The sequence below is a fragment of the Megascapheus bottae genome, chromosome 28 (genome assembly GCF_031878675.1).
Source record: "Megascapheus bottae isolate mThoBot1 chromosome 28, mThoBot2.hap1, whole genome shotgun sequence".
Taxonomy (NCBI): domain Eukaryota; kingdom Metazoa; phylum Chordata; class Mammalia; order Rodentia; family Geomyidae; genus Megascapheus; species Megascapheus bottae.
In genome coordinates this window covers 4,241,641-4,268,332 of record NC_143536.1, presented here as the reverse complement: position 1 = coordinate 4,268,332, position 26,692 = coordinate 4,241,641, and the positions used below count along the sequence as shown (strand labels likewise).

At 56.2% G+C, this 26,692-nt stretch overlaps 1 protein-coding gene across 1 annotated transcript in view; it reads right to left on the bottom strand.

Annotated features, from left to right (window-relative positions):
• Cux2 (cut like homeobox 2) overlaps positions 1 to 18,886 on the bottom strand; it is a 99,894-nt gene extending 81,008 nt beyond the window's left edge. The window contains exon 1 of the mRNA XM_090320056.1: positions 18,772 to 18,886. The gene's annotated coding sequence lies outside the window, so the exon portion shown is untranslated. The remainder of the gene's footprint in view (positions 1 to 18,771) is intronic.
• Between the last annotated feature and the right edge of the window lie 7,806 nt (positions 18,887 to 26,692).

Below are 26,692 nucleotides of genomic sequence, written 5' to 3'. Positions count from 1 at the left end.
GGCTTTGTGCCTACAGTGAGTGCAGCCACACGAGGAAGCCCTTCCTCCCCCTGCCCCAAATGGAGTAAAGAAACAGCCCAGCCCCAAACACTGCTTAAGAGAGATTTCTTAGGCCATGGCTCTCCAAGTCAGAAATAAAACGGAAGGTTTCAGCGTTGGGCAATTAATGCAGGCTGCATTGATTTCTGCCCGATCAGAGGCCGCTTCATTAATTCCAGATGCTTCTACCAGTCAAAGGCAGGCTAGGCTAGGCTCCTTTGCAATAACAGGCAAATGAGAATACTGAAATTTAAAATTCCTTCCTAAAACAGCCTTTATTACCAAACAGAGTGCACAACCCATCGCCCAGCCCGCCCAGGTCCTCCCACATTGTTAGCACCCGCCCACCTCTGTGTGCCAGGGCGCCCTGACCCTTCCCTGGAAGAGCTCACAGGGCCTGCCCAAGAAGCTTGTCCAGGGGCTCCAGGGGGAGAATCTGCCCTTCTGAGACCCCACAAGTGGAAACTGGTTTGCTAAAGGTGAATTTCCATCAGGAATTGCACGGTGGCTAAGGCTCATCCTGGAGTTTGAGACTGACCAACCCAGGATACTGGGAGGGGCCCTTTCCAGGGAGGCAGCAGTGCTTGACTATCAAGCATGGCCTGCACAAGAAGCCCCAGCCACTGGGGGGCTCTGAGCCCGGAGTCCTCGCTGGCAGAATCTGTGCTGGCATGCGTTTGTCAGTGGCCCACGTGTCTGAGCAGAAGAGCCCGGCACACAGCTGGCATCTCCTCACCCACCCCCAAACTGGCATGTCTGCTGTGTGTGTATGTGCGTGTGCACGTACACACACGCCAGCCTGGGGCTTAAACCCAGAGCCTGGGCACTGTCCTAGAGCTTTTGTGCTCAAGGTTAGCTATAGCTGTCACTTCAGCCACGGCTCCGCTTCCTGCTTTTTGGTGGCTCCTTGGAGATCAGAGTCTCACAGACTTTCTTGCCCAGGATGGCTTCAGACCTTGATCCTCCTATCTTGGCCTCCTGAATAAGCTAGGATCACAGGCCCAAACCACCAGCACCCAGCCTCATTACTTTGTTTTAATGGGACATGGGGCACCCACCCATTTTCTAAGTGAAGAACAGGCTGGAGTCACTGGCCTGGGCTGTGCAGACATCTGAGAACAAGTTCAAAGCCACAGAACTGGGGACGCTGTTCCCTGGAGAGAGGCCTGACCCAGAGGCAGGTCCATGCCACCCTTCCTTAGCACCCTGTCTTCTGCCCCCTCCCAATTCTTAGGACTGTTTCATTCTGTGAGAGGAACGTGGCAGAGGAGGCGGTCTTTCGGCAGCAGCCCCCCTCCCCTCCCCGCCAGGCCCCCCTAGTCTTAACTGAACGCAGCCAAGATTTCATGCACCAAATACCGCAGGGCTCCAATTGTCATCGCGGTGCTCACGGCGTTAATGAATGCCAGAACTATTTTCTCACTCCGCAGGGCCTGACAAGACCAACAATCACAGATTAGGGGGAACTTCTTGCTTTTCAACAGAGGTTAATAAATAGTGACAGCATTAAGTCTCTTCTGATTAACTATGCTGAGAGATCATTGCTGTTTGCAACATGAAATCATTATTGGATTAGGCGCCGCATATAAAAATGAAATGTGAGTTTTCATCTTGACTGGAGAACGCGGGCTGCCGGGCCGGGGTGCCAGGGGCTGGGCCGGGGCCCGCCACCGCCGCCGCCGCCGCTTCTCTGTAGCTGTGGTAGGATGGTGGGTGCCATTTTTCTGACCTGGATTTGATGGAGACTGAGACACACGGCCCCTCCCCCACCCCAAAGAGGCAGGTGGCAGGGAGGAGAACCGGTGCTAAACAGAACAGCACCCCAGCAACACCCATGGGCTGCAAGTGGCCTAAACCGAGTTGTGTGTGTCTGTGCACGTGCGTGTATATACATGTGTGTGCGCTGGTCCTGGGGCTCAAATTCAGAGCCTGGGCACTGTCCCTGAGCTTTTTGCTCAAGGCTGGCACTCTACTACTTGAGCTTTTTAACTCCACTTCTGGCTTTTTCATTTTCTAGACACAGGGCTTGAACTCTGAGTCTAAGTGCTGTCCCCAAGTTCTTTTGCTCAAGGCTAGGGCTCTACCACTTGAACCACAGCACTACTTCCGGTTTTCTGGCGGTTCATTGGAGATAAGTCTCACAGACTTCTGTGCCCGGGCTGGCTTTGAACTGCGATCCCCAGATCTCAGCCTCCTGAGTAGCCAGGATTACGGGTGTGAGCCACCAGTGCCCAGCCATTTCTAGCTTTTTTGGAGGTTTTCACTGGCTTTCTGCCTGAGTGATTATGACCAGTCACTGAGGGACCCCAGGATGCGAAAGAGGGAAACACTATAAAACAGTCTGGCATTGTGGGCAAGAAAAATAATAGCAATAGAGAAGAAAGAGGAAGTAGAATAGGGGGCCAGGCCCTGCACAGGTGAATCCCCAGCTCAGGGAACTCCCTGAGGCTAAAACTCCATGGAACACACACAAGAATCAGAAGTGACCCTCCATGGCATCTGTACCTGCCTGCGTCAGGCATCCTGAGGCTTTGCATGCACGGAGCCAGCCCAGCCCCGGGAAGCCAGCCCCGGCTCGCGCCCACCTGCAAGAGAGCCACAGCCCTGCCAGGGCAGGGAGCCCACTGCCACCTCACTGGACCTGGAGTGTGATTACAACACATGCACCCATACACATACACATAGATGCGCGCGCGCGCGCGTGCGCACACACACACACACACACACACACACACAGCTTCCTGGCTGTCCAGTTCGCCCAAATCTCCATTCGTCCCCTTCACTGGTCACTTTCTGTGTCAGCCCCTTCCTGAGAGGAGAGATGAATACCCTTCTACCAAACCTGAGACCACCCGTCACCATCATTACCTGACACCTCACCGGTCACTGTCACCCCAGGTGTCACCTGTCACTTAGGTGACCGCCTGCCACTCCGCTCATCACATCTGCTGGCCCCCGCCTCTGACACTTCCTGTAATGGATATCTCCTTTTAGACACCCCACATATTCCTAAGGAGGTGAGCACTCCAGACTGCCCTGCTGGGGAGGGGGGCCCACTTCAGGGGTTCACAGATCCTTCCTAGCATCTCTCTGGACATGCCTGTCCTGCCAGCTCCCCACAAGCCATCCTGAGAGCAGACGTCTCCACTCAGTGTTCCTGGCGCTGCAGGCTCATCTGCTCCATGTTAGCTCCAAGCTCTGGCCTGCTGGGCCCCCCCGCCCACCTCACATGAATGCACAACAGTCAGGGCACAAAGGAACTAGACCAAGATACAGCTCCGGAGGAGTGGGGGATGTGGAGACACCAGGGGGGGGGGAGGGGAGTGGTGGAGTGCAGAGATGCCAAGGGAGGAGGAGGGGAGGAGGCGGGCAACCATGGGCCCAGGTGGACCTGATGGGCGCCTCTGGGACCACGTGGGAGGTAGAACAACTTGTGCAGGTGCTGGGAACAAGAATGTCCAGTCCACATGAACCCTAGGTGCTCACTGAGAGGGGAGCATCAGCTGTTCTCCTGCCCTGGGAGCTGTCAAGCTGACTAGAGTCGCCAGGGAAGATGGCCCCACTGAGAACGGAGCCACCTGTACAGGGGAAACTGACTCAGGAGGTGAAGAGGTGCAAAAACATCATCTGAGTGGCTTGGTACAGCCATGCCTGAAGCCATTCCCTGGAACCATTAGAAATCCTCTTTGGTTTAAGTGGGTTTCAGGTCAATTTCTTCCAGAAGGAACCTTGAGAGCCTCCCTGCCCGTGACTGAGAAACAGGAGCCCCCTTCCTTCCTTCTGACTTAGCCCTGGGAAGACACCTAAGGGGCTCAGGCCATAGCAGGCAGCAAAGCTGCAAAGGAGTCAGCTCCCAGCACAGACCTCCTTTCTCATGATCCTCCACCCCCCTCCCTCTGCTCCTTAGCGTTATGGGCAGGACACAGCCAAGGCACTCCAGGGCCAGGCACCCTGGCTCACACTCCTGTCCTAGCTTCTCCAGAGATGCAGAACAGGAAGACTGGGCAAAAACTTACCAAGATCCCCATTTCAGTTATGTCATGCCAGTGGCTCACCCCTATGACCCTAGCTATGCAGGAGGCTGAGATCTGAGGACAGAGGTTCAAAGCCAGCCAGGGTAAAAAAGCCTCTGAGATTCTTACCTTGAATTAACCAGCAAAATGCCTGACCAAAGGTATGACTCAGTGGTTAAGCACCAGCCTGAACAACAACAACAACAAAACAAATGAGAGGGGCCAGGAGTTTGGCCTTGTGGTAGAGCACTTGCCTAGCATGCACAAAGACCCGGGTTCAATTCCTCGGTATCACATACATAGATAAAAGCCGGAAGTAGTGCGATGGCTCAAGTGGTAGAGCTCTAGCCTTGAGAAAACCCAAGAACAGTGCTCAGGCCCTAAACTCAAGCCCCGGGACTGCCACAAAAAAAAAAAATTTAAAGCCAATAAGAGCTCAAAGCTCTGAGTTCGAGCCCCAGCTAGATGATGATGATGTTGATGATGTTGTTGTTGTTGTTGATGATGATGATGATGATGATGATGATGATAGCACAAGACCACATCTGAACAGCAAACCTTTAGGGCTTAAGTGTTAAAGTATCTGCTTGACAAGTTCAGAGCCCAGGTTCAACTCTCAGTACCACACATCCAGAAAAATTCTCCACATCAACACCTTCTACAGCATAACTCCACATCTCCAGACCGTGGGGCTGGCGAGGGCTCGTCTCCGCAAGGAGATAAAATGAAAGCGGCCACCCTTTAAGAATCACTTGGCACGCCAGCAAAGTGTGCTAGGGACCCCTCCTCACTGAAAGCTCGCCACAGGTCTGTGACCAGGGAGAAGGCCAACTCGGAGGGGCCACAGAACTGACTCAGTGGATCTCCATGGATCTGGAAGATGCCGGGGTACGAAGGACCTAGAAGTGGCATTTCCATGAGACCTTCCCCGCAGAGTTTGACACACAGCTGGGCCCCCAGTGCTCTGTCCGCCAGCCTGGGTGGAGGGCTTCACGGTGCCATGTCCCCACACGCTGAAGGTGGGTGGCCTGGGCAGGGTGCCGGGTTCAGGGGTACCATGGCACTCCGCTCTGCTATCCAACACCCGTGCACTCGTTAGATCAACTTGGGGCACACACCAACAGCCCACTGCCCGCTGCCAGGTGGCTCTCCCGTCACTGGCACCTGCTCCTGGCTGCTGCCCCAAGTGGCTTAACCCAACTGGAGCCACGGTGCCAGCTGACTGCAGGAGCAGTATACACATGCATGGCTTGGGGTGCATGGGATCTCCCCATGTAAGAACCCCACAGCCTGTGCCATGCTGCTGGGTATGTCCAGACAGGTGCCCACAGCCCCCAGCGAGCAAGGCTGTGGAGTACCGAGTCTAAAGTTGGGTTAGGACAAAGACTGGTGTGATCTCTGTGCAGATGAAGTGATGCAGAGCTGTCACCCTAGCTCCTTTATGCACAATGCTGAAGCTTCTGGTGTTACAGGTAAGGAAACTGAGGCACTGGTGAAATGACCTGCCAGACACCTCTTGCAGTTAGGGTACACTGAACCCAACTGCCTAGCCATGTTCCAGAAGGACCCCAAGGCAACAAGAGAAACAGAGGGAATCAGGCCAAACCTCAGTCCCGTCACTCAGGTGAAGAGTCTGGGGCCCAGGGAGGAGCCCCACGCATGAAGACGCAAAGCATTCGGAGCCAGATGCCACTTGATTTCCACGTGGATCCGTGGCAGTTTGGCAGCATCTGGCTTCTGCTTCGTGAAAGCTGTTCAGTCACAGAGCCACTCCATTCTGCACAGGGTGCAACCTCAATTCCACTATCCCGGGAAGGGAGGGGGGCTGGAGGGACACAGAGGTTAAGAAATGGCTCCGTAGCCTGGCCGACGCCTGTCACCCAGGCTACTCCAGAGGCTGAGATCTGAGATCACCGCGTGAAACCAGCCCTCCCAAGAAGTCCACGAGATTGCACTCCACTTCGTCACCAAAAAGCTGAATGTGGAGCTGCAGCTCAAGAGGTAGGGTGCCAGCTGGAAGCAAAAAAAGCTCAGGGACAGCATCCAGGCTCTGAGTTCAAACCCAGGAACAAGCAGGAAACTCAGCCACCAGCAGCCACCAGGCTCCCTGCAGGTGATGCAGGCGGGGTGGGGGCCACTATGATGTGGCCCTCTGGGGGTCCCCTATAGTCTCTGGCAGATGCCCCCCCAACCAGGGGTCCAGCCCCAGTGATGAGCCAGAGAATATGGGGGCGGATAGAGGGGGCAGCGCCATCCCAGGGTCTCCACCCCTACTCTCTACTGTACATAAAACCATTTTATCTCTGGAAGCCACCTCTCCAGTCACAGCACCATCTCTTCCGGGCAAGCCCCAGACAGCAAAGCCTGCAGGCCCTGCTGGGAACGGGAGTGTTAAAAATGGCCACTGCCTCCCAGCAAGTGAGAGATGCCCCAGCTACGCCCCCTACGTGCCTGTGTGCACAGCACACACACCGCGTACACACGTGCATGGTGCCACTTGAACAAGTCCACCACTGACACCACCCCTAGAAACACAGGCATGGGAACACCACTCGCCATGCCAGTGGCCACCTCCTAAATGCCAGCACAGAGACAAAGGCCCACACTCAGGCTGGCACACCCACACGCATGCATGCATGCACATACACATGCACACACATGCACCACCTCCTGGTCTCACCCCACAGCTCTGTCCTCTCGGGGTCCCCAGCAGTAGGGGAGCCTGGCAGGCAGCACCCCCAGGAATGAGCGAGCGTGGCTGTCAGCCACCGCAGGGCGCAAGAAAAGGGATCTACGAAAATAACCCAGGAGGAGCCACCCGGCCCAGCCCACAGGACTCGGCTGTGCAGTTCCAGCAAACGTCTCCAGTCTAATTTTACCCAGGACACAGCCTCCTCCAGCTGGCCCCACCCCTGCTGTCACAGGCCCCACCCCTGCACAGGCTCGGTCCCCACCACTGCCCTCATGCCTGGGCACCCAGTAGCTCAGGCAAGGGACCCACTGTCCACTGGGGTCTGACTTGACACCACTCCCGTGACCACACTATAGTCAGAGGCCAGAAGCCTGAATGCATCAACAAGGTACCCCAACTTCCCATCATTACCCTGTAGACCAACCAGGGGCCAGGCCTGAGCTGGGCCCCCTGCTGCCCTACACACAAACCTCTCACAGTGCCTGGCCTAGACTCTGGCCTTGGTGAGTCTTCATGAGGAAAGAAAAGCACCGGAAGTCTGAGAAAGCCAGGCAAAACGTGCGTACATGCTCTCAGCCCCAGACTCTGAACTGCACCCCTCTCCAGGCCCACCCTGTACACCCTGGAGGTGCAGGCCCCTGGACCCCTTTGTGGACCTCCACAAAGCCTGCCTCTGACTACCCACCCCTTCGATGTTGGCACAGCCACACTGGTCACCCTGTGTGTCTGGACAGCCAGCAATCTTCACCATATTCTGCTGGGTACCGGTATCCCCAGTTCAATGGAATAGCTAGTTTTTACCCTCACTGAACTGGCTGCTTCCTCCAGGATGCTGTCCTGGATTTCCAAGCCAGCATGAGTACCTCTCCTCACCCTAGAGCCTCTCAGGCAGCTGGCTGAGGGTCGGGGCCCTTCCCTGAGGGCCTCTTACCACTTGCTTACCCCTGCCTGGGGCTCCCCACGGGCAGGGAGCGGGCTGTAGCCCAGCTCTGCCACGCCCAGGGAAAAGCAGCCCCTGGCTGCTGCATGGGTGGAGTCCCCATGCTTCCAAAGGACCCAGAATTTTCCTCCTCAAGGAAACCAGACAAGGAGGACCCCAGCAGGCACTGGGAGAGAGGCCCCTACACACACTGCTCTGGAGTTCGGGGCACAGCCCCTCCAGCTCTGAGTCCCCCACATTTCATCAGGACTGCTGGAGTGGAGCCTAAAATACATGAAGAAATAGAAATGTCAACTCATGCCAGCCTCCGCGTGGAGTGTCCCCGTGCCAGCCTGTCCTGAGCTTCTGTGTCCCTAGCCCTTGGCCCCACGGTGGCCCTAGAGCTATTTCCTAAAGACTGAGTGGGCCCTTTGACTATGCCCACTGCTAACCAGATCCTTCCCGGCAATGTCTCCTTGACTCTGGCCAGGGGCCCTGTCCACTCATCCCAGCCCAGCCAAACACCTCAACTATCCTGAGCCCTGCTCTCGTCCCCCCATTCCTGGGGTCTAGTGCTGAAAACAGCCCCCCACGGCCAGGCAGTGGCTCACACCTGTAATCCTAGCTATTCAGGAGGCAGAGATCTGAAGATCGTGGTTCGAAGACAGTCTGCGCAGGAAAGTCCCCATGAGACTTTTATGTCCAATTAACCACTCTAAAACCAGAAGTGGTGCTGTGGCTCAAAATGGTAAGAGTCCCTTGAGCAAAAGAGTTCAGGGACAGTGCCCGGGCCCTGAGTTCAAGCCCCACGAATGACAAAAAAGCCCTCCCAAATTCTCTACCTGTCTAATCCTCAGGTCCACAGCAAGCTGCCTGCCCCAAGCTCCTTCCTGCTCCCCTCTGCCAGCACCTGCTGAGCCCAGGGCCCACAGCCACGGGCAAAGCCAGCTTGTGCCTTAATGGGTGGTCTCCTCTCCTGTCACCTCTGAGAACAGCAGCCCATCTTATTTATCTAGGGCCCCCAGATCTGGCCCAGAGCAGACACATTAATATGCACTCATTGTTGCACTGTGATTAATATAATTTCCTTTAACTCCCCCGTTCCTGAAGCAGGCTCTTGGCTCTCAGATGCTTTTGTTTTTTAATAAATAAAGCCAAAAGGAAACATCCAAAAGCCTTTGCTTTCTCCACAGTGTGTGAGCAGGGGGTACGCAGCCCCCGAGGAGAGGAAGCAGGGCTGAGCAACACAAGCCCCTCATACTCAGCCTTTACAGATGTGGGGCTCACTGCAGGGCTGTGTCCAGGGGTCCTGGGGTATGCGTGGAAGTTGGGAGTGGGGTGGGCAGGAGAAGGTCAGCCATGATTTGTGTCAAGTTTGTGCTCTTCATACCCTGTGAATGGGGGGGCAGGGGAACTGGGGGGAGGGCACAATGACCAGAGAGGGGCCAGGAAGGGGACGGGGCCAGGGGCTGAGGGAGATGACTTAGCCATCCTGAGCCTGTCTCTTTGTCTGGAAAATGGGCCAAGGTCTCAGCTCCTGAGACCCCAGAGACACCCCAGGCTCCACTCAGCTCCAGCTATGGGGTGAGAACTTGAGTCAACCCAGCCAGCCTCTGGGAAGCCACCGCGAGGACAGACATGGGACCAGTCCGCACACACAGGCCCTGTGGGAGCCTCAGGCACTGCCCAGGAGAGGAGGGACCACATCAATGCCTGGGCTTCACCGTGACCTGAGCCAGCGGCTCACATCCATGGCACACATGACGACGAACACGCAACCATACTCCTGAAGTTGTCACTCACCAAGGTGTCACCAGGCTCTGTCAAGCCCCCTTGCCGACCTCCACCCCAAGATGCCCTGCAAGGACACCAGCCTGGCCAGGGTCGAAGCAGTGGGGGCTCACAGCACTGGTCCTGGAGGATCTGCGCAAGCTCCTCTCTCCCCAGCCCTCTCCCCCAGCCCCCCTCCCTTGTCTCTCAGTGCAGCCTTGCAGGGGCTCACTGCACACTTAAGAAGAATGAAGCAACGGAGGCTTAGAAAAGCCAATTCTTTCCCCAGACTCCAAAAGGCAGGCAGGTCACTTGCCCAAGACACAGCCAGTCCCAGGTCCGAACTGGGGCTGCGTTTGGGACCACCAGGCTACTGGGAAAACGCTCAGCCATTCGCTCAGTGCACAGTGACCCAGCTTGAGGGACTGTGCGGTGCTAAGGCTGGTGAGTCCTGGCTTTAACAAACAAAGGGACCCACAGTAAGGGCTCCATCGCTTCCTTGTGAAGAGGACCACAGAGAAGACTCGAGAGGATCCCACAGCTAAAGGACTCCACCTGCACCCAGAAGGTGAGACCTTGCCGGGAACAAGACCGTCACACCAAAATTCAGACTGTCACACTAAACAGGCACAATCCTCCCCTGCCCTGCTAGCTCCCACCGACCTTGGGCTGAGCTCGATGGCCGGGGCTGCCCAGGCCAGCGCTGCCCACTGCCTCTGCCCTTCTTTAATGCAGCTCTTGGGGTTATTGATCGAGACCACGCTGGCTATACAGGATGGTTTAGCTTGGCTTTAAATATCTGGTCCGGTTGGAGCCCTGGGCAAGGGCTCCGCGCCGCTCAGTGCCGTGAGAACATCACGACCACCGTGGCTTGTGTCAGGTCCCCACCCTCCCGGCAGCCCCCCACCACCACCGAGGCCAGGAGTCACTTACCCAAAGGGCCTCACAGCTCAGCCTCCCCCACCTTCCCTGGCTTCAGACAGCATCAGCTCGCGGCCGGGGATCAGTCACAGTAAATAAATTTTTCAGGAAGCCTGAGATCTGCACCAGAGCCCAGCCAAGCTCCCATTTCACATGATATCCACGTCTGGTCTACAGGAAATAAAAGGTGGCCGTTGCTGTGGGCAGAGAAAGGCGGCAAGCATGTCGGGAAGGTGTTTCCTTCCACAGTGGGATGGGGATCCGCTGCTCCTCCAAAGTGCAGAGCCCCCCAGCCCCACCCCCAGTCTCTGACCCACTGTCCCTACAAGTTGGAGCGCGAGCTCAGGCTAACTTCGGTGATTTCACCATCTCAGGCGTCGGGTTATTTTTATTTTCTCAAAGTGGGGTTTTTTCACTACTTTTAGAAAGTGGCAGACGAGGCATGTCTATTATAAAATATTTGTTGCAAAGCACATGCACACGTACGCACGCGCGCACACACACACACACAGACACACACAGTTAGTTGCTCACCACCCCATATCTAGTCCTGTCTGTGTAAAAATCCTCACATCTCCACTGATGGGGGGCAAGAGGGGGGGCCAGGGTGCCTCAGGGAGAGCAGGGATTATGGACTGTGCCTGTGGATTTGCCCCAGTGTGCGTGGGGGCTCTAATGCCTATGGTAGGACCTCAAGACAGCAACATTTGGGACAAACACAATTTGTCCCCATAAACTTCCAAACAAAGCCCCAAAGGAGGACGCCCTTGCCTCAATTCCTAACTCACTTGGAAAGGACCGAGCGTGCCCTAACCCTCTGAACACAGCTCGTGACAGCAGGTGTCCTGTGGTGTCAATCAGGTGAATGAAGACAAGGCACAGGGGGCTAGGCGGGCCCCAAAGACAACACTGGCTGCCCTCCTCAGACAGAGCGGAGGGACAGAGGCAAAGACAGGAGCCACACAAGCCTGGGGCTGCAGAATTGCTCAGACAACCCTCCCTCCACCTGTGGACACCTGGGGCCAGGCTCCTGACTATGGTGATCTCTAGAAAACGCCTGGGACCCAGTGCAGTGGCGTACACCTACAGTCCCAGCTACTCAGGAGGTGGAGGCAGGAAGATCACAAGTTCAAGATCAGCTCAAGCAGAAAAGACCTAGGGATGTGGCTTCCATGGAAAGGGCTTGCCTGGCATGGAACAGGAGACTCCAGGTTCCAGACCCCTACCACAGGGAAGAGGAAGTAGATGGCTGATATCTGTGCCTTCGGAAGGCTCAAGAGGGGTAGAAGGAAACATGGAAGTGGGGGCTACTGGCTGGGCAGCCAAGGCAGCCACGACCATGGGGAGAAATGAGCTTTCCTGCCAGCAGCCTTGAGCACTGCATTCCAGGTGACACACCATGTCAGGACCTTCAGCCAGGAAAACTACATGGACTCTGCATTCCACATGAAGGTCCTCCAGGGGTCTCATCCCTTGGGCCTCACTAGCGCCATCTCTGGATGGTTTGGGAATGACAGGACCTTAACAAGGGTGGCAGTACTTCCATCCCTAAAAGCCACGGGCCAGGTCTGTCCCAGAGAATCCTGGACCAAGTGCTGGATGAGAGCCTCAGAGGGCTGAGGGTGCGGAGGCGGCACGGGGACCCCTCCCTGTGCCCCACACACCCAGCAGCAACGGCACCACAGACTTCATTAAAAGCCCTGGTCAGTGAGGGCTTCTAATAATAGACGGCCCCTCATTAACTATGGAAGATCTGAACAGTGATCACCCCGATCAATATGTTCTGAGATCTCATCGTGAAAGAAGACTGCAAGAAAGAATCGGGTCAGCATGCCCGCTGCCCTTGATCGAGGACACACGCGACCCTCCCGGCCCCATGCACGGGGGCCAGTGACAGCGCACGTGTGAGCCACGAGGCCTCGCCCATGGCCGGTGCCCCTGGTGGCTGTGAGGCGAGGATCACAGCCACTCAGGAGTCTGCCCTGCTGCTCCGCAGGCCACCTGCAGGGACCCAACTAAGCACAGACTGGGGCCTCAGACTCCTCTGCTGGCCACATGGGGCCTGACCCCAGGCCCGACCCCCCTTCAAGGCTCTGCCACCCTGGAATGGCCTTCAGGGGTCCCTCCAGCTCTACCCTCCATCCACACATGACACACACTTGTCCATTTCCTGTCTTCCCTGATGTATAGCTCAGCTCCAATAGCCCTGAAGCTAAGACCAGAAGGGCAAGAAGATTCATGAGGCCAAGTGGCCTAGAGGAGACAGACTAAGGAAGGTCACAGGCACCTGGAGGACCCCAGGGATGGTTTGGATGTTTCTTCTCGCCATAGCAGAAGCTTCTGGAGGGTTACTAAGCTAGCAAGCAGTGTTTTAAAAAGATGTCTTGAAACTGGGTGCCAGTGGCTCACATCTGTAATCCAAGCTTCTCAGGAGGTTGAGATCTAAGGATCGTGATTCACAACCAGCTGAGCAGGAAAGCCTGTGAGACTCTTACTCCAATGAACTACCAAAAGCCAGAAGTGGAGCTGTGGCTCAAGGGTAGAGTGCTAGCCTTGAGCGGAAATCTAGGGGTTCAAGCCTCAAGATTGGTATGCACTCACAAAAAAGTATGTCTGGAGATTGGTGTGGATGGGGCCTGGGCGCCCCCAGGCCCTGCGGTTATCCCAGGACAGGGTGACGGGTGGCATTTACACAGTGAGTGGCAAGCTCCAGCCCCTCTCCTCTCGCCATCCTGCTTTTAAAATAGAAGTTGCCTGTGAAACTGCAAATAATTCATTGCTGAGAGTCCTTAAAATGTTCACAGGTATTTAAAATGCTATATAATCAAGTTCACAAAAATATAAAGTGTAAGTGTTAAGGTACTTTAATGCTCTAATTAAAGCAGACCACTTCTGGCCTGGCCCGGCCTCCTGTTTACTATTTCCGTAACAGCCTGCAGCCCGTTCTAGAGGAAAAAAAAAAAGCTCTTTCCCCCTTTTTTCAGTTGGCCTTAAAAAGGGGGAAGAAAAAGAAAATAATGAAGTTCATTCTCTCTGGTGCTCTTCAAACACTGAAAACTCACACGGCCTCTCAAAATTCCCTCTGTCATTACCAGCCAAGGCAGGGGTGAGGGGAGCCCCTCTGCCTCCTTCCTCCACCGTGAGCAGACAGCCCGGCGGGGAACGTCGTCTTCCTGTTCCTGGAACCCCGTACCCTCTCCCCAGCACCTATGTGGGCTACAGTGACGGCTCAGTGCCTTGGCTCATGCTGGGCCCTGGCCTTTCCCCACAGCAGGTTCTGTGTGGCCTTCTGGGCTCAGTTGGAGAGTGGCCGTGTCCAGCCCAGTCTGTACTCCAGGAATTCACTCTTCTCCTACTCCACCCTAACCTGGATGGCTGCAGGTCTGCCCCCACCAAAAACCTAACTAATAACAGTCAACCAAAAGTGGGTCGGTCACCTTGGGGGGCGGAGGGGAGTTTGGCCTAGTGGTAGAGTGCTCGCCTAGCATGCACGAAGACCCACCCAGGTTCAATTTCTCTGTACCACATACATAGAAAAAAGCTGGAAGTGGTGCTGTGGCTCAAGTGGTAGAACACTAGCCTTGTGGAAAAGCCCAAGGACAGTGGTTAGGCCCTGAGCTCAAGGCCCAGAACTGGCCCCAAAAAAAAAAAAAAAAGTGGGTCACCTTGGAGATGGTGGCACTTGGCCTCGTCTCCCTGCCAGTGCCAGGCTCCTGACTAACGGAGGCTCCAAACCCCTGCCCCAGGAACACCGTCACCTGTGCACCTGGCTGGACCCCTCAGCTAGTTGTAAGCGCCAGCCTGGAGCTGGCCCAGGGCCCCTCCCAGGAGCACAGAATGTATTAGCCCTGGGAAGAGGTTCCTGCTCTTCCGTGCCCTCCTGTCCCTGCCCCAGGGCCCTTGCCCAGCAGCAGCCTCCTGGCTCCCACACAACTTGGCACCACAGACTTGGCTCACCCCCCTCAACAGTCTACTGTGCATCTACTACATTGCCAAATGCCATTTAAAGTGCTTGAGGCACAGCAGTATGCAAAGCAGACAAAAATGGCTGCCCATGTGGGGCTGGCATTTAAATGGGAGGATTGGTGAACAGAAAAATGGGTACAGAGTTCAACCACAACAAGAGCTACGGAGGACGAACAAGAGACAGTAACAGGCATGTGAGTGTGTGCGTGTGTGCATGTGAGCGTGTGTGCATGCATACGTGTGAGTACAAGCATGCACATGTTACAGTGGCAGGAGGACGTCTCTGGAAAACTTAGCTTCCAGCAACCACCAGCCAAAGTGAAGGAGCAAGGAAACACGCACATGAGAAAAGACAGCGGCAGCACAAAGGCCCTGAGGTCAGTCTGTGCAGAGCACAGGGAAAAGGAGACTGGGTGTTATTGTCATGTCTACCTTGCACTTGAGAAAACAAAGCCCAGAGGACAAAAGCAACTTGGCTCTGGTCACAGGGCAGGCAAGTAGACACAGGACTAGAACCTACAAGACTTGATTAGATGTTTGCGTGAGATCCATCTGGGAGTGGTTCCACGCACCACACCTGGCCTGGCCACACCTGAGGGGCCTGTTCATAACACAGAGCACTGTGAAGAGTTACCACCCCCTCCCCCTGCCAACGAGGCCCAGAACCTTGCAACTGGACCTCAGGGGCCTGGGGACATTGGCATGCACACTCACACAAGCCTGTCAGCCCTGGGGAATCGGTGCCATCAAGGCATGTGCCCATGTGAAGCTAAGAAATAAAGCCAACGGTCATGGGACGTAGTGCAGAGTGTGGGGATGAAATCTGCTCCTCAGACCTGCCAGTTCTGCCAAACCCACAACCAACAAGCAGAAGCCCTGCCTGGCTGAGGGGAAGGGAGGGAGGTCAGGCCTTGCCGTGGGTCCTCAGGCCCTGCTGTGTGACTTGGGGCAAACCACTGCCCTCTCTGGGCCTCATCAGGGTGGCAATGTCCACGTGGGTGTCACAGTGTGTCTCCAGTGGCAATTTCCACCAGATAAAATGCCGGAGGCACAGAGAAAGCCAATCGCCCCCTCTCCACGCCAAGACCCCATTCCCAGGGGCAAGGCAGCTTCTTACCAGCCCTTCTACAAGGCTCTATGCCAACAGCTCTGTACCAAGGACAATCTGAGGTCACCGGATTACCAAAGGCGTGCTGAGATGCGACACCCTCACCTGATTCACAGCCCAGGCTCCCACCTCTCTGCCACCCACTTCCACATGGTCCGCTTAAGACAAGTCAGAAGTGGGGTACTCCCCACAGGCTGCATACTGGCTCCTTTCCAGCCACCTGGCTCCCGGCCCCTTCCTGGCCCCATCATCAGTCCAGCTGCCTGTGGCCCTGCTCCTCTTTTCCTCAGGCCCCTCCTGACTCCAGAAAATGGAGTACTCTGAGCACTCCAGCATAGCCCTCCTCCCTCCGCAAGCCTGCCCTCCGCTTCACAGAAGCCTTCACTGGCAGGGACGTCCATCTCCCTGCCACACCCACTCTGATGCCAGCACAGAGCCTGGTAGGGCAGCGGGCACTGCCTGTTTGCTGCCTGTAAATGAACCCACAGAGGCTAATTCAGTGTCTCCTTCCCATCATTTCCATGTCACTGCTGTAAAAACCTCACAGGAGAGCCAGGTACCAATGGCTCATGCCTATAATCTTAGCTACTCAGAGGCTGAGATCTGGGGATCGCAGTTCAAAGCCAACCAGAGCATTAAAATCTGTCTCCAATGAACCACCAAAAAGGCAGGAGTAGAGCTGTGACACAAGTGGTTGAACAGAAAGTTCAGAGACAGCATCCAGGCCCTGAGTTCAAGGTCCGGGACTGGCACAAAAACAGAACAAAACTAAAAACCACAGAGGACCAGGCTGGGGGGTCCTGGCAGCCCCACAGTGGCCCAGGCCTGGGCCACCTTAGGGCACAGCCTGGTCTCCCTTTGTGTCCTCCTGTTTTGCTGTCTCTCTTCATTGGCAAGTAAATGCTTTTCTCATCAATACAGACAAAGAGAAAAGGAACCCTGGAGCTGGGGGTCTGCCCAGAACAGATGGGGGGGGGTTCTCCATCATCACAAGGGGAATCAAACTCAGCCTTTTGAGGCAAGCCACAACCCGGTCAATTTCTGTCAGGAGGAGGGGGCAGGGGTGGGAATTTGCGTATGCCCCCCCTTCCAAAAAAAAGCAAACACTCTTGTAAATAAAGCCCGCCCCGTCCTGTCTCCACAATGCAGCCCTTATTGAGTGAGTCAGGTGTTTGGCTGATTAAAAATTGATCCATTTCAAAATCTAATCAACAGAATAGGATTCTTTCATTCGTTATCCAGAGAGCTGTTGACATCGAAAACCAAACCTGGTATTAACCCATGAACTCCGGTGACCCATTCCCCGCCCTTCCCAGGGCTGTAAATTAGTCCATGGTCCAAGGCTGGGGCCAGCTGGCCTGATGGATTTAGACTGAATCCAGGGGTTCAGGTCGATGGCGTGGCCCGGCCAGTCCCCAGAGGCTGGGGGTTCAGGACTGAGAGACTGAGGGCCATGATTCCGAATGTATCAGCAGGGCCACGAGGCCTCGGCTCGGCTGTCCATTTGATGGAAAAGCATCTCCAGCTTCCCTGAATGGTCAGGGCCTTGGGAGACTCGGGGCTTGGGAAGGATATTTCTAACACCCGAGTTCATAAATTATTTCCCTTGAACTACAGGAGAGGAACACATAAATAATGAGCGCACAGTGGCCCTTTGTGAACAAAATCAGGCAACAAGTCCTCAAATCTCCCTCCCCCTGGGGAACAGCCTGGTCCCAGTGGGATGACACCAGAGTCACTGAACCGCAGTGGGGTGTCTATCCAGTGGGGCTCACGGGCCTTCTCCCCAACTTCCAATCTCTCTGGCTTTGATGAGTCCTCCTCTGGAGTCTGTCTTATCAAAAGGAGAGTAAAAGCTGGAAGCCAGTAGCTCAGGCCTGTAGTCCTAGCTACTCAGGAGGCTGTCGTCATAGAATTAGGGTAGAAAAGTTCAATGAATCACCAGAAGAGCCAGAAGGAGAGCAGTGGCTCAAATGGTTGAGTTCTAGCTTTGATTTGAAAAGGCTAAACAAGGCACAGAGCCCTTAGGTTAAGCTTCGGTCCTGGTCCAAAAAGGATAAACATAAAAGACAATTCGGGGGCAGGGAAGAGTCAGGGGGCCTGAGTCCAGGTCCCCCGCCAAGCATCTAGGAGGACTAAGCTTGGTGCTGCAGCAGCAGAGGCTCACCCCTTCCACCCCACCTCCTCATTGGTCAGCAAGCCCACCACACCTCACCACATAGCAGGCAGGAAAGAAAGCACCTGCTGTGCCCCCAGTACTACTGTGTTTGTTTTGCTTTTGGTTTTGTTTTGGTGGATCATAGGGCTTGAACTCAGGACTCAGGCGCTGTCCTGAAGCTCTTTTGCTCAAAGGTAGTGCTCTACCACGGTGAGCCACCGTGCCACTTTCAGTTTTTAAGTGGTAAATTCTCACGTGGACTTTTTAGCCAGGGCTGGCTTTGAACCTCGATCCTCAGATCTCAGCCTCCTGAATAGCTAGGATTACAGTCCTGAGCCTCTGGCCCAAGGCTAGTGTGCTTTTTGCTATGACAGCCCGAGTCAGCTGAGAACTCCCTCCCTTCCCTGCTCTTGTCCCTCTGGCCTTCCCAACCAAGTCTCCAACTGGCACTCTGTAACAGAAGACTCCTGGGGACCCGGGAAAGTGCCCAGATGACAGGTAGCTGGATCTGAAGCTGGTGAGGAGCAGAGCCGTCATTAGTCGCGCTAACTCTGCAGCGGGTTACGAGTGAGCCTCAGATGTCTCAGTTTAAAATGGGATGTGAAGAATGTCAGCCTCACGGAATTCATTTAGTGCCATGCCCGGCAGACCGTAATTCCTGAATAGATGCTGGCTGCTGCCACCATCGCCACAGCCTCCCACTTGCTCAGTAGCGTTGCTGTGCTGTCTCCAGTGACACCAGAGCCGCTGGGGCCTGAGTGAGCCCAGGCGGGACGCCGGGGGCCCTGAGCTCCTCCTCACTCCGCTGCTAGCTGGCGCGCCGTCCCCAGTCCAGCCAGGCCGGCCGGCAGCGAGTCCCCTCGTCAAACAAGTACACAAACAACGCGACTCGTTCGCTGCACCTGCCCGCGAACCCGTCCGCAGCCGCGGGAGGACGCGGAGGGAGGAGCGCGCCCGCGCGGCCCGGGCTGGGAGGGGAACGCGGGCCGCGGCCCCCGCCCCGCCGCCGAGGCTCTGCCCCGAGTGTGGGCAAAGTTGGGGGGCTCCGGGGCCCCGGTCCAACGCCCGGCAGAGCCCCGGGCCGGACGGAGGACCCGCCCCGGCGTGCGCAGCCGCCCTGCAGGCGGGGACGCCCGGCGCCTCGAGCCGCTGAGGGGGCCCCGGTCCCTCAGGGCCCGACCTTACCTGAGCAGGCCGCGGAGTGCCGGGCCCGGCCCCGCCGCAGGGTCCGCCCTCCGTTCCTCGAAGTACGACAGGTCCCCAGGCCCGGCCGGCTGCTGCGGCCAGCGCCCGCCGTCTCCCGTCCTCTCCCTTCCAAGAACTGAGATCAATGCGGCGGCGGCCGGCCGGGGCCAGCTGCCCGGAGCCAAGTTCACGTGCGGCCCGCGGGGCGGGGCGGAGTCATCGGGGGCGGGGCGGGGCGGGGCCAGGCGGGGAGGAGCCGAGCCAGACTGCAGGGGCCGGGCGGGGCGGGGCCGGGAGGAAGGAGGGGCGGGGCCGGGAGGAAGGAGGGGCGGGGCCGGGAGGGGCGGGGCCAGGAGGAGGGACGAGCCGAGCCAGCCTGCAGGGGCCGGGCGGGGCGGGTCCAGGAGGAGGGAGGGGCGGGGCCAGGGGCGGGGCCAGGAGGAGGGAGGAGCCGAACCAGGCTGCAGGGGCCTGGCGGGGCGGGGCCAGGGGCGGGGCCAGGAGGTGGGAAGGGCGGGGCCGGGAGGGGCGGGGCTAGGCGGAGGGAAGGGCGGGGCCGGGAGGGCGGGGCCAGCCATTGGACCAGATGCTGGGCGGGACTCGCGGAGGGCGGGGCGGTCCTGGTGGACCTGATCCACCCTGTCGGAACCTCCATGGGGACAGACGAGGGTCAGGGGTCTATAAGCCAGATTTGGTAGTTTCCTGCCAAATGAAAGCTATCTGACACTGGGCACCCAAGGATCTCTCATAGGAGAGACAGCAACTAATCACAGCCTGGTCCGCCCTCGCCGCGTGCCACGCCCTGCGCCACGGGCCACACCATCCTTAACTGACCCGGGCCTTGTTCGCTCCCTGTCTTATTAATGAAGAAACTGAAGACCAGAGAGGTGAAACGACGCTGGGCCTGATGGCTCACGCCTGTAATCCCAGCTACTCCTCGGGAGGCTGAGATCTGAGGATCGAGGTTCAAAGCCAGCCTGGGCACAAAAGGACCTGAGACTCTCAACTCCAATTAATCGTAGAAAACCGGAAGTGGGGATGTGGCTCAAGGGGTAGGGGGGCAGTCTTCAGCTGAAGAGCTCAGGGAGAGTGCCCTGGCCCAGAGTTCAAGCCCCACAACAGGAAGGAAGGGAGGGAGGGAGGGTGAGAGGGAGGGAGGGAGGGAGGGAGGGAGGGAGGGAGGGAGGGAGGAAGGAAGGAAGGAAGGAAGGAAGGAAGGAAGGAAGGAAGGAAGGAAGGAAGGAAGGAAGGAAACCACTAAGCCAAAGTCACACAGCAACAGAGGCAGAGCCAGGTGTCAACGAGGGGAGTCAGACCCTGAAGTGGGTGCAGACTGCAATGCTTTCCAGCTCTCTCCTCAAAGAAATAACAGAAACCAAGCACCAGTGATGCATGCCTGTAATCCTAGCTATTCTGGAGGCTGAGATCCAAGGATTACAGTTCAAAGCCAGCCTAGACCGACAAATCCAAAACAGTTACCTTCAATTAACCAGCAAAACCCTGGAAATAGAGCTGTGGCTCAAGTGTTATCAGAAAAAGAAAAGCTGAGCAAGGGTGAGAGGCCCTGAGTTCAGGCACACGGGAGCAGTGGTTGGGTCGCATCCCTACCACCAAAGCCAACCATAGAATTTGCACAGGTATAGGAGCTCACTGCTTCGTGTGGAAGCAGAGAAAGCAACATTCGGACTTCACAACCCCAAGTCCTTCAGGGTGTGACTATATTTAGAGATGAGGCATTTAAAGAGGTATTTAAGGTAAAAATGAGGTCACCACAGTGGGCTCTGATCCAATCTAGCTGCGATCAGCATGCAGACATGCGCAGAGCAAGGCCACATGGCTCAGGGAGATGATGTGCACCAGCCACAGAGAGTGAGCAGACTCAGAAAGAGCCAGCCCTGTCCCCGATGTGACTTTGGCCTCCACACTGTTGTCTGAGTCACAGCCTGTGCAGGGAAGGTTTGTACTGTGGTAATGTCTACGCTGGGCATTGATGGGTGCATAGGAGCCCACTGGATGGGTGGTACATGGAAATTCACCATGAGTGGGGGGGGTCACAAGGAAGGGAGAGGACGCAGTGGTATAGAAGCTATCCTAACTCAGTCCTGGCTGGAGCCTGGCCATGCAGAGGACCTGCCAGCATAGATCAGAAGGAAAGAACGTTAGTTTGCTTAGGTCCTACTACATGGCAGGTCCTACTATGTGTCAGGCACCATACGGGAGAATTGTCTTTCATCAGCTCCACTGCACAGATGAGATCACTGACTGAGGATGGCAGGGCTGTTATCTGAACTCAGACCTAGTCTTACTCCAGAGAGACTCTGAAATTGGCCATTCCCTTCCCACTCACAAGACAGCCACAGAGGGAAGCCAAGGTGCTGCTGGAGCTGCCAGCCTTGCAGTGAGCACACAGACACAAACAGAAGGTGGCAGAGTAGAAGGGAGGACAGGTGAGCTACAAAGCCATGGGAGCCAGCACACACCAGCTGCTCCCCAGCCCCGAAGAGCCCAACACCTCAGCCTTCTGGGGAGAAATAATAAAAATAAATAAAACGCTGGCTGGTGCCAGGGTCTCCACAGACACCCCGGGTGACACTTCACCGCCACACTCGCCGTGTGGCCTGGCTGGCTGGCTTTTGTACACTGTCACTCGGTGCGTGGTGACAGTCATTTGGGTTGGAGGAAGTCATCCCCGGTACAAATCCAGGAAAGGAATCAAAGGAGAAAGGGAAGAACAACTCCAAGAAAATTAGAAAAAGTGGCAAGTGGGTAAACTGCACGCAAAGCAATTGAATCCGAGGTAAGTGATTTGAGGGACGGGAGCCTAGGCAGAGAGGCAGCAGGTGTGGCAGGCTCAAGGAGACACGGGGGCGTGGTGAGTGTCTCTGGCCACTTTTAATATCCAGTGAATCAGACCAGCTGGGTTACAGTGTGACAGGGAGAAGGGATTTGGAGCCAGGCACTGGTGGCTCATGCCCATAATCCTAGTGACTCAAGAGGCTGAGATCTGAGGATCACTGTTCAAAGCCAGCCCAGGAAAGAGAGTCTATAAGATTCTCATTTCCAATTAACCACCAGAAAACCAGATGTGGTGTTTTGGCTCAAAGTGGTAGAGCACTGGCCTGAGCAAAAGAACCCAGGCCCTGTGTTCAGGCCCCATATAAGATTTTTTTTAAAAAGAGGGGGGGACGTCAGAGTCTTTGGGGGCTTTTCTAAGGACACTAACACCCAAAGATAGAACTGTCTCACTCTGTCCAAGCTCTGCTCAAACTCCCGACAGCAGGAACCGGGAGTGTAGCCTAGTGGTAGAGTGCTTGCCTAGCATGCACAAAGCCCTAGGTTCAATTCCTCGGTACCACATACACAGAAAAGGCCAGAAGTGGTGCTGTGGCTCAAGTGGCAGGGAGCTGGCCTGGAGCAAAAAGTGTCTAAGAGCAGTGGCCAGGCCCTGAGTTCAAGCCCCAGAACTGGCAAAAAAAAAATCTGAGTTTTGCCTTGAGCTGGGCCCTGGCTCTCAGCGTGGAGGTTCCAATTATAGGAGACAAAAGCTTAATCTCTACGAAGGACTGAGGTGAACTGGAATGGAGCCATGGAGAGTGAAGAAACAGGCTTTGGACATGACTCAAGCTGGGCCGTTGCTCTTGGTCGCTTCCTGCAGACATCTTTGCCTGTGTCAATAAACCTGGCAGCTCTAGGTTTCCATCCAACATTTTGGCTAGACTACAAATACAAGACTCTTCATTCTGCTCCAGTGAGGCACCCTAGGGAAGTCTCTGATTGGACCAGCTTGAGTCGTGACTTCCCATTGGCTCAAGCACGACAGCGGGAGCAATGGCAGCTCTCTGGCTTGAGTTGTACAGGAGCAGAGATGCAGTCCCCATGAAGACGTGGGGCAACGTGGATGCCCTACAGCTCATCCGCTGCACAGCGCTCCTGCCCGCGGCCTAAGTATGCCACTCAGGGCCCCTCAGGGCCTGCCCACTTGCCCGGCCTGACTTCTCCAAGGTCACTGGCACACAGGTCCACCACCATGGCCACACCATCACCAACAGTCAGGGAACACTCACGGACCAGGTGCTCTGTGACATCCTGGCAGCAGCCAGCCCTCTGCCATTCACCCCCCGGGCAGACCCTCAGAGCAGCCAGGGGTGGACAGCGCTGTCCAGCTGGAGCTGGAGTTGAACCTGAGTGCGCATGCCAGGAGGGAGCCCTGGTCTGTGCCTCTATCACACTTCTAGGGATTGCTGGCCCCAGGACCCTGAGGGATGCACTAAAAAAATAAATAAAGGAAAAGTTCATTCTCGCTCAGTAATACTGTTGGACATTTAGCAAAAGTAAACACAAACTCTCTCGAGCACAGGAGTAAACAGACCATGACCTTCGGATCGGCCCAGGATCCAATCCAGGATCGAATCATTGGTTAAAAAAAAAAAAAAAAAATTGCTTCCAGCCGCTTTTACACATGCGCAGAGCCGGGGTTGTGTAAGAGGGACTTCCGAGAGACTCAGAGCCAGATGCTCCTGTTTATGACTGGCTGATTCCTGGTGTGACTGGAAACCCAGGTGTCGAGGACTAAGATGCAGCCGTGGACTAAGGTGAACTCGTGAGGGCAGATCAGACCTGAGACCCTCACCAAGCCCAAGAATTCCACACAGACTCTGAAAGCACCAGTGAGATGGGCCCACGCTCTGAAATGCTTGGAACTTCAATTAAGAGTAGTGGCGCAAGGCGCCAGTGGCTCACACCTCTCAGAAGGCTGAGATCTGAGGATCACAGTTCCAAGCCAGCTCAGGCAGGAAAGTCTAGGAGACTCTGATCTCCAGTGAACCACCAAAAAGCCAGAAGTAGAGCTGTGGCTCAAGTGATTGAGTACCAGCCTTAGGTGAAAAAGTTAAACAAAAACACAAGGCCCTGAGTTCAAGCCCCAATACTGGCAGCAAGAGCAAACAAAAGCACAAAGTATGACAATGGTGGTGGCAACACGTGAGTCCTGCTGTGTGTCAGGCTCTGGGCCCGTGCTTGCTGCAGGCTGAAGCCTTTCCATGGAGCATTGGCCATGAGGTGGAGGCCTGCAGTTCAGAGCACGAAGACAGAAGTGACGTAGCCATTTCAGGGAACACGATCATGTTTCACCACGCCTGGCATCGGCCCAGATACCAGCTACCTTACGTGGTGGGCGCCTGGCTCATGGGTGGCAAACACATTTCCCCATTGCTTCAGAATGAGCAATATTTACTTACTCAGTCGAACGCCATGGCGAGTACAGAGCTCGGAAGCCACTGCGCCTTGGTATTTGGAGCCATTATGAGGTGCAAGACTCGGGAGCTGCCAGGCCCCCCCCTGCCCCGCCTCCCGCTCCCAGCCTCTCTCACCAGGAGCCCTGCCAGGCCCACCCAGCATTTGGGTTGGTTTCCTCGGTTGTGGTTTTTGGATCTTTCTCTTGTTCACAGCCCCTGGGTAACTCGTGAATGGCAGCAGGTAACATACACTTGGCCCCCCAGCCACTCCCTAGCTACCCAGGAAAGGGCTCCTGCCCCTACACTGACCTGTTTGCCTTCTAGACCCAGAGACGGCAGGCCTGAGAGGTGGGCCAGGAGTTAGCCGTGGAAGAGCCTGTCCAGCCCCTTCTCCACCCCAGGCTCTGAGCCTTTAACCCTCTCCAGTGCTATACCTCTTCTGTCCTCCCACTCTCTGTCCCACCCTTCCCCACCGTCCCTTGTTGTGTTCACCCACCCCAGGACCTTTGCACATGCGGGTTCCTTCCTCTGATTAGACTGCCAGCCACACCCCATATCACTTGGCTAACTCAGGTGTCCTTCCCTGACTCCCACCTCTTCTTCCTTGCATCTTTGCTAGGGATTTGCCATTTTCCCTGTGTGATGATTAAGGCTGTACACGCATGAACAGCACCAGCATCAGGAGGCAGAGACCACGTCACTTCTGTCCCAGGGTGTCACAGACCACGGCCCCTCCAGTGAACAGTCTCTTCTAGGCCCCAGCCCTGTCCTCTGCTTCCTCAAGGCCCATCACAGCTTCTGGAACCTTCCATACCTAACATCTGGTTCTTTGCAGAGAACCAGGGTCACATTTCAAGCCCAGATAAATATTTAATCACAAGTCAAGGCTGATGAGGCTTCAGCCAGCGTGGCCCTGTGCAGGCTAGCGCAGCGAGGAGTCTGCTCACAGAAGGCCCCCAAGGGGGGCCCACACCCACGGGCCCTGATGGGCCCTCACCTCCCACCCCCACCCTGGCACGGCCCGAGGAAAACAGCCAGGGAGCAGGAAGCCAGACACAACCAGAGCCAACCCTAGGTGCTCACGGTGGGGTGATCTTGACTTCAATGCCCAGACACTGACTTCTGCCTCCAGGAGTGGGGAGGGGGGGCGCTCCAGACAGCAGGAGCCCAAGCCAACTCCAAGGCCACAGGCCCTCCTGCCCCCTCACCCTCCTGCTGAGGACAAGGCTGAAGATGCAGAAGCAGAGCCCAGGGAGAGTGAAAAACAAAGTCACACGAGGTGTGGACACGTCCGCCTGGAATCCCAGCTACCTGGGAAGTGGAGATAGGATGCCCCGCTCAGGCAACACTGTGATGCCATGTCAAAAAAACAAGCTGGCGGAGGGCTGGAGGCATGGCTGGAATGGTAGCATGCCAGTCTAGCAAACGTGGACTGAGATTCACATCCCAAGGGGGGAAAACGGTGGCTGAGAGGGTTCTGGCCTGTAACCCCAGCTATGCCGGAGGTAGAGCTCAGAGTCTTGGTCTAGGCTGGCACTGACGAAAGGCCTGAGGCTCTACTTCAAAACTATCGAAAGCACAAAAGCTAGGAGCATGACTCAAGTGGTAGAGTGTCTGCCCAGCAAGGCTCTGCGTTCACGCCTCAGTACCACCAAAAACCATAATAATAAATAACCACAAGCGTGCCATCCTAGAGAGGCAGGCAGAGCTGGGGCAGGGTGGGGCGAGTGCCAGGCTGGGGACGGCAGGCAGCAGATACAAGAGCCCCAGCCCGCCGCCCTCGGGGCCCAACCTCCTTCCTGCTCACAGCAACAAATGAACACTCCCAGTCCGCCTTCCCCCTGCCACCCATGCCCCCAACCACACGGCACCCCAAGTTCCCAGAAGCTCGGCTGGTCCCTAACCAAGCAAACAGGAAAAATAGAGACAAGAGGGAGAGGCGGACAGGACCTGGGCCGTGGCGAGCAGGGAGCCTGTGAGCGCATGTGTGTGACTCTCGTGCCCTTCCACGGGGAGGCCTCTAGCCGCCCTGGAGGCTGTGGGCCCAGGGAGGGTGGAAACTCTTCCTCCAGGGTCTGGCCACGTCAGGGTGAGATCGCTGCTTCCCACAACCCAAGGCCAGCGCATGCAGGATCGGGTCGGCCAGACAGGCGCAGGCTGCCCTCTCCCGAGGGCCTTGAGTTAAGACGCTGTGCACGTGGGAATACGGGAGACCGCCACGCGCCAGGAGACAGCCAGGCTGACAGAGAAGGCGAGGGAGACTGCCGGGCAAAGACAGAGCCAGGCAAAGCTGCTGAGGTCAGAGGCATGCGTTTGGGCAGTAGGGAGTCCAGTAAAGGATGAGATTTGGGGTGCAGGGTGGAGAGACAAGCTGCGGAAAAACCAAGGTCAAACTTCACCCCTGGAGCAACAGGGAGCAGTGAACGTTCTCAGGCAGACAGAGGGCAGTCACCCGATCTGGCCTTTCAGTAAAGATCAATTGTGACAGAGCTCAGAGTCCAGCAGGCCTGGCTTCAGCCTTGGAATCAAACAGGACACAAGGACCTAACACGCTCACCGTCACCTCCCCCCAAAGCTACAAAAAAAAAGGCCTGCCTGGGCCCTGGGTGTGGGTTATGGTGGGGCAGAGCCCCTCCTCCATCCAGGGCCTCCACAGCCTCCACACAGAGCCCCAACTCAGATCTGTC